At 37.5% G+C, this 6,980-nt stretch overlaps 1 non-coding gene across 1 annotated transcript; it reads right to left on the minus strand.

Annotated features, from left to right (window-relative positions):
- Positions 1-6,225: 6,225 nt before the first annotated feature.
- Positions 6,226-6,386, minus strand: LOC126016567 (U1 spliceosomal RNA). The gene has a single exon (XR_007498360.1). It is a non-coding gene; the product is annotated as a U1 spliceosomal RNA (small nuclear RNA).
- Positions 6,387-6,980: the final 594 nt, after the last annotated feature.

Here is a 6,980-nt window from a genome sequence, read left to right on the forward strand (position 1 = left end):
TGATAAGCATAAAGCACTTGTCTAGGCCAGCCTTGCTGGTTCCATAGATGGGATCCAAGGTTTAGGGGTGAATTGTCATTGTCTGATCATTTGAAGTCTAAGCCAAGTCACTATAAGACCCCACTGCAATATAAAATTTATATAGCCCTATCCTTATTAGATAAGAATTTCTTTCCATACATAAGATTTCCCCCTTTTAATGTGTCTATGTAAAAAAGAAACAATGCTACATTATACTACTGGTGCATAAAGGAGTAAAAACAACAAGCTAAATAATCCCTATAATCTGGTTCTAACAAGAACTCAGAACCCAAGAAAAACTTATCTACTAGAATCTCCTACTAAATATATCCCAAACAAAAGGAATGGGGAAAACTACCTCTACATAAGGAAATAAAAAATAAGAATAATACCTATGGGGCCTGAAAGATAGCACAGTAGTACGGCATTTGCCTTGCATGAAGCAGACCTGAGAGGGACTCAGTTCAATTCCCAGCATCCCAAATGGTCTCCCAATCTGCCAGGGGTGATTTCTGAGTGCAGAGCCAGAAGTGTGACCCCTGAGCACCGCTGGGTATGGCCTAGAACCAACCAATCAATCAAATTTAAAAAAGAATTATACCTATTAAGAAAATACATCTAAAGAAATATATGAAGGAGATATACATATCCCCTTTAAGTCTTTTTAAATAGTCTGGGCGGGGGCGGTGTGTGTGTGTGTGTGTGTAAAATCCGGAACACAGCTTCAGCCTGTGACATAGTCTTGTGGAGTCTAAAAAATGGCTCCCAGCAGTCACATATCAGGAAATGTCCTCAAGCTGTGGTTTCCCAAAAGTTGAATCTGGTAGTAAGCAACAGTCCACAGCAAAGGGAGATGGGGAAAAAGGGACAGCTGAGAGTAATTCAGCAGCAGTGGTGGTGGTAGCTTCTCTGGTTCAGGCAAGGCAAGCTGGGAAATCAGTCTTTTCACTTTGGGAGCTGGCTGGCAGCTGATGGTGTTGGTGGGGAATGTTCCAGTTCCTGAGGAGTTAAAAACTGAGGGTAAAAGGGCCCGGAGAGATAGTACAGTGGCTTTTGCCTTGCAAGCAGCCAATCCAGGACCAAAGGTGGTTGGTTAGAATCCCGGTGTCCCATATGGTCCCCCGTGCCTGCCAGGAGCTATTTCTGAGCAGACAGCCAGGAGTAACCCCTGAGCACTGCCGAGTGTGGCCCAAAAAACCAAAACCAAAAACAAAAAAACAAAACAAAAAAACAAAACAAAAAAAAAACAACTGAGGGTAGAATGGGTTAATTAGAGAGAAAGAACAGATCAGGTAAAAGAGTTAAGGGCTAGAAAAGGATTTGTAAAGTGGTAAGAAGGTGGAGGGGAAGAAGGGTTTTATACATAACAGGGGAAGGAAAATATACAATAGAGACATTATGAATATTACAGATGGACATTAGAGAGACATTGAGGTAGCCAACACATATACTCATGCACACACATAGATAAACACTGAGAATTGATCCACGGGTTACAGTTGAAAAGCTGACCCAGATGGAATATAAAGCTGGCAAGTCAGATGTAAAGATTTTTCCATTTTCTATCTAGACCAACCATCATTGATGAGGGTAAACTTTACTGAAGAAAGGCTTCCTGAGTTAAATTGTGTATAGTGCATTCTTAAAAACAATTATAATTTTCAAGTCTAGAAAACTAAGATTATTGGTAATGAGCACTGTAAGAGGAGTCTACACCAGGAAATATAAAATTTATGTGCTCCTTTTTCTATTAGATAAGAACTTGTTTGCACACATAAGATTATCCCATTTTAATGTGCCTATGCATAAAGGGACAATAGAACATGGTAATACTGGTCCAATGGGGGTAAAAATAACAAGCTTAACAATTCCTATAACCTGGTTCTAACATGAACTCAGAACACTAGAGAAACTCATCTACTAAGTAGAAGTTTTTTTTTTTTTTCTTTGGGTCACATCCGGCAGCGCTCAGGGGTTACTCCTGGCTCCACGCTTGGGGGACCATATGGGACGCTGGGATTCAAACCAATGACCTTTTGCATGAAAGGCAAATGCTTTACCTCCATGCTATCTCTCTGGCATTTATCTACTAACTAGAATGTCATACTAAATAGATCCCAAAGAAACGAATTGGGGAGACTGCCGCTACAGAAGAAGATAGACAACAAGAGTTATACCTATTAAGGAAATACATCTAAAGAAATATTTAAAGGATATATACATATTCCCTTTAAGTCTTTTGAAATAGTCTGGTGGTGGGGGGGGTGGATAAAAGCCAGAGCACAACTTCAGCATACAACATGGCCTTGTGGAATCTAAAAACTGGCTTCTAGCAGTCACATATCAGGAAATGTCCTCAAGCTGGGGACTTCCCAGAAACTGAATCTGGTAGTAAGCAACAGTCCACAGCAAAGAGAGGTGAGGGAAAAGGGGCTTCTAAGAGCAAATCAGCAGCAGACCCCCAGCTAACACCATGTACCAAGATAAAATCCAAATTGATTAAAGACCTTGATATCAGACCTGAAACCATAAGGTATATAGAACAACATGTAGGTAAAACACTCAATGACATTGAGACTAAAGGCATCTTCAAGGAGGAAACTGCACTCTCCAAACAAGTGGAAGCAGAGATAAACAGATGGAAATATATTAAGCTGAGAAGCTTCTGCACCTCAAAGAAAATCGTGCCCAGGATATAAGAGCCACCCATGGAGTGGGAGAAACTATTCACCCAATACCCATCAGATAAGGTGCTAATATCAAAAATATACAAGGTATTGACAGAACTTTACAAAAAAAGCATCTAATCCCATCAAAAAATGGAGAAAAGAAACGAACACTTTGTCAAAGAAAAAATACAAATGGCCAAAAGGCACACGAAAAAATGCTCCACGTCACTAATTATTAGGGAGATGCAAATCAAAACAACTATGAGGTACCATCTCATGCCACAGAGAATGGCACATATCACAAAGAATAAGAACAAGCAGTGCTGGTGGGATGTGGAGAGAAAGGAACTCATATTTATTGCTTGTGGGAATGCCGTCTAGTCCAACCTTTATGGAAAGTGATATGGAGATTCCTCCAAAAACTGAAAATTGAGCTCCCATATGATCCAGCTATACCACTCCTAGGGTTATACCCTAGGAACACAAAAATACAATACAAAAATCCCTTCCTTACACTAATATTCATTGCAGTGCTATTTACAATAGCCAGACTTAGGAAACAACCAAGATGCCCTTCAGCAGATGAATGACTAAAGAAACTGTGGTACATATACACAATGGAATATTATACAACAGTCAGGAGAGATGAAGTCATGAAATTTTCCTATACATGGATGTACTTGAAATCTATTATGCTGAGTGAAATAAGTCAGAGGGAGAGAGATAGATGCAGAACAGTCTCACTCATCTATGGGTTTTAAGAAAAATAAAATACGTTTTTACAATAATTCCCAGAGACAAAAGAGAGGAGGGCTGGAAGCAACATGAAGCTCACCACAAAGAGTGATGAGTACAGTTAGAGACATAACTACATTGAGAACTATCCTAACAATGTGAATGGATGAGGAAAATAGAAAGCCTGTCTAGAGTACAGGTGGAGGTGGGATGGGGAGGAGGAAGATTTGGGATATTGATAATGGGAATGTTGCACTGGTGAAGAGGGGAGTTCTTTACATGACAGAAACCAAAGTATAATCATATTTGCAATTAAGGTGTTTAAATAAAGATATTAATTAAAAAATTTCTGAGGCTGGAGTGGTGGTGCAAGTGGTAGGATGTTTGCCTTGAGTGTGCTAACCTAGGATGGACTGTGGTTCAATCCCCCGGCCTCCCATATGGTCCCCCCAAGCTAGGAGCAATTTCTGAGCACAGAGCCAGGAATAACCCCTGAGCATTACCAGGTGTGGCCCCAAAACAAAACCAAAAAAAAAAAAGAGAGTTATTTTTTTTTATCACGAATGGATGACGGATCTTTTCAGAATGCTTTCTCTGCATCAATTGGCATGATCCCCTGAATTTTATATTTTCTTTTACTGATATACTATATTATATTGACTTGTCTATTTTAAACCATCCTTGCATTTCTGGGATAAATCATACTTGGTCATGGTGTAAGAACTACTTCATGAACCATTGGATTCTATTTACTACTTTTTTAATAATAATTTTTATTTTGACCAAAGTGGATTACATATCTTTCACAGTAATATTTTAGGTACATATTTACTACTTTATAAAAGGATCTTTGCATCTGTATTCATCAAAGGTATCAGCCTATCATTCTCTTTATTTGCAGCATCTCTGCTTTAGGTATGACAGTCATGTTAATTTATAGAAATTCTTTGGTAGTATTTCTGTTTTATTCAATTTCCTGTAAGAGCCTGAAAAAATTGACAGTCTTTCCTCTTTAAAGGTTTGAAATAATTTACTAGTGAATCATTCTGGGGCTGGGCTTTTGCTTTTAGGAAGCGTTTTGATTACCATTTCAATTTTCTTGATAGTGATAGTTTTGTGTACTCTAAGTCATCTTGGTTCAATCATGAGATGTTATAGGAATCCAAAAATTGATCCAATTTTTGCAGGTTTTCTCATTTTCTGGCAAACGAATTCTCAAAGTAATCTTTGATCATCTTTTGGATTTCTGTAGTGTCTGTTGTGACATACTCCTTTCATATCTTATTTGGTTTATTTGGATCTCTCTTTGTGAGTATTTTTAGTTAATGGTTTATTGATCTTGTTTATTTCTCAAACAACCAACTTATGCTTATAATGGTCTTTTGGATCTTTTATTTTTGCACATTAATTTTATTAATATTGCCCCAAGTTTTATAATTTCCTTTCTCCTGATTATTTTTGGCTCATTATGTTGAACATTTTCCAATGTCTTAAAGTGTGCCATTAAGTTATTTATATAGACCCTTTCTTTCTTCCCAATGAATACTTGAAAATCTATAAAATTTCCTCTTAATATTGCTTTTGCTGTGTCTGACAAATTATGATAATTTTTGTCTTTATTCTCATTTGTTTACTGGATTCTTTTGATTTCCTCTATAATTTTCTCTCTGCCCCAGTGGTGTTTAAAGTGAATTGTTTAATTTCCTGAATCAAAATTATATCTCTGTTCCTTTTTTAAAAAATAGTTTTTATTGTGACTAATGTGAATTACAAATCTTTCACAGTTATATTTCTTTTTTATTATTTTTTATAATTAATATCTTTATTTAAACACCTTGATTACAAATACAATTGTAGTTTGGTTTCAGTCATGTAAAGAACACCCCCCTTCACCAATGCACCATTCCCATCACCAATGTCCCAAGTATCCCTTCTCCCTACCCCCACCCCCACCTGCACTCAAGATAGGCTTTCTACTTCCCTCATTCATTCACATTGTTATGATAATTCTCATTGTAGTTATTTCTCTAACTCACAGTTATATTTAAGGTACTTAGTGACAGTGAACTAGGTCCATTCTCACCACCAGTGTTGTCTTTCCTCCACCCCTGGTCCCAGTATGCATCACATACCTCCCCCATTTGCTCCTTGCACAACTAGTGTAACAGATCCCCTTTGTGTACAGCTTGTTGTAGATTGGGTATCTTTATTTTGTTGTTATTGTCTTTGGGTTTGGTGTTTAGGTCTGATCAATTTTTATTTCCACTCAATATTCATGCTACTGTTTGCTCCTGGTACCATTCCCCCCACCCCCCAATTTGTGAATCAGAACAAGATGATTCAAGTTTTGTGGTTTTGTTGAAAACCAAAAAAAGAAAGAAAGAAAAAAAAAGAAAACCAAAAAAAGAAATCTGGGAGGAGTCCATCTAGAAGCTATAAATATAAATTTAAAAGAAGAAAGGGATAAAAGAAAAAAAATGAGAAAAAAACAAACCAAAACAAGCAACGACAAAAAACTCAACAGCAACAACAACAACAACAAAAAAGACAAAACAACAAGAAAGAAAATAGAAGAAAAAAAAGGAAGGAGGGCTAGTGTGGCAAGATTTTGTGGTTGTATTTTTTTTGTATGTGTGTGTGCATAGGCACAGTAAGTATTGGAGAAATAAGAAAAGGAATTGCCTTGGCCTAAGACAGTGGTGGGCAACCTTTTTTTTTTTTTCAACTGAGCCCAATCTCGCCAAAACCACGATTGAAATTTATTTTGAGAGCCACATTTTATTTTCTTTTTCTTTCATTTCAGGGGAGAGCATAAATGCAGTCCCCCACTACCACAAATTATGCAGTCAAGTTTCCCACATTTGGGGAAACCACAGGAGTCAGCACACCCTGAGTGCAATGAGTGAGCCTCACCCTGGGGAAACCACCTTCGTAATCATATCTCCCCTGCCAGGTAAGTATGAGAGCCACATTTTTAAAACTAAAAATACATAAGATGGTACACTGTTTTTAGTTTCAATAAGTTTTTATTGAGAATATTCTGCATGCAAGTATCTACATAGGTCGGGAGGATAAAAATAACACAACTAATAAAACAAAAATTTTAGAAGGATATTATTTATTGATAACGTTAAATTCTGTAAAATTTGCCTTACAATTTAGAAAAAATTACATCCTGACAATGATTGACAAAGTCACAAACACTAATGTAAAAATTGGCCTTGCATTTCCTTGGATAGTTTGAGTAAGTGAGGTTTGTATGTTGTTGTTTTTAATTTTAGGCACGATTCCAGGTTCTTATCAATGAGACGATTTCTCAATTTACTCATGATTAGATTCATGCTTGAAAATGATTGTTCGCATAAATATGTAGACCCAAACAAGGAAAGACAGCAAACACTGGCTTTTTTTTTTTTTTTGTTTTTGGGCCACACCCGTTTGACGCTCAGGGGTTACTCCTGGCTATGTGCTCAGAAATCGCCCCTGGCTTGGGGGGACCATATGGGACGCCGGGGGATTGAACCGCGGTCCGTTCCTTGGTAGCGCTTACAAGGC

This window comes from Suncus etruscus, chromosome 8 (genome assembly GCF_024139225.1).
Source record: "Suncus etruscus isolate mSunEtr1 chromosome 8, mSunEtr1.pri.cur, whole genome shotgun sequence".
Taxonomy (NCBI): domain Eukaryota; kingdom Metazoa; phylum Chordata; class Mammalia; order Eulipotyphla; family Soricidae; genus Suncus; species Suncus etruscus.